Source organism: Aquarana catesbeiana, linkage group LG10, assembly GCF_042186555.1.
Source record: "Aquarana catesbeiana isolate 2022-GZ linkage group LG10, ASM4218655v1, whole genome shotgun sequence".
In the NCBI taxonomy this organism is placed as follows: domain Eukaryota; kingdom Metazoa; phylum Chordata; class Amphibia; order Anura; family Ranidae; genus Aquarana; species Aquarana catesbeiana.
Window position 1 is genome coordinate 16,413,715 of NC_133333.1, and position 1,066 is coordinate 16,414,780.

A 1,066-nucleotide genomic window follows, 5' to 3' on the forward strand; every position below is an offset into this window, starting at 1 on the left:
TTCCCATCCTTGCTGCTAATCCAATTTGTGATAGGAGATCCGTCTCCACTTCCTCCCTCAGGTTAGGGGGCCTATAGCATACTCCCAGTATTATTTTCCCCTTAGCTTCATCCCTTTGGAGCTCTACCCATAAGGATTCCACCTCCTCTCTAGCTCCCTCAGTGATGTCATCTCTCACATTCACTTGTACATTATTCTTGATATATAGGCATACCCCTCCCCCTTTTTTACCCTTTCTATCCTTGCGGTATAGGGTATACCCTTGAATGTTTGCCAGCCAATCATGAGAGCTGTTGAACCAGGTCTCTGAAATTCCCACAAAATCCAAATCCTCCTTGTACAACAGTATCTCTAGTTCACCCATCTTGTCCGCCATGCTCCTGGCATTGGTGAACATGCCACATAGTTTAGACCGGTCACATATTGTCCTCGTATTGGGTGTTTCAAGATTGCAACTAGGACTTGCTACTATACTCACCTTGTGTTTTTGTGCTTTGGTTAACCTACCACTAATGCCCCCAATACTACCCTCTAGAATATCTTCCGCGCTGGCTATCTCTGTCTATGGACCCTCCCCCCCATCGCCTAGTTTAAAAACCCCTCATAGAATGCATTAAGATAAAAAAAACCTTCTGCTTTTGGAATCACTATAATGTTTTGCACAGAGCAGCCCCGATCCTCCTTTTTTGGGGTCCCCCCCCGCTGGCGCTCTTGGCTCCTCCCCCACTCCGCCAAGTGCCCACCATAGCAAACTGATGGCTATGAGGGTACTCATGCAAGCTCGCTCCCGAGTCCTACTCTGTGTGTCCATACGACACACAGAGCGGGGCTCGGCCCTGCCCCCCACTTCCTCCTCACTGGCTGTGACTAACAGCAGCAGGAGCCAATGGTTCCCATTGCTGTTTCTGAGCCAATTAGGAGGATGAGAGACGAGAAAGCATCTGATCTCGTGCACATCACTGGATCTAGATCGGGCTCAGGTATGAATCTTAGAGGCTGCAAGGGGAGCTGCATGCAGAAGGTTTATTTACCTTATTACTTAGAATGCAGTAAGGTAAAAGAACAA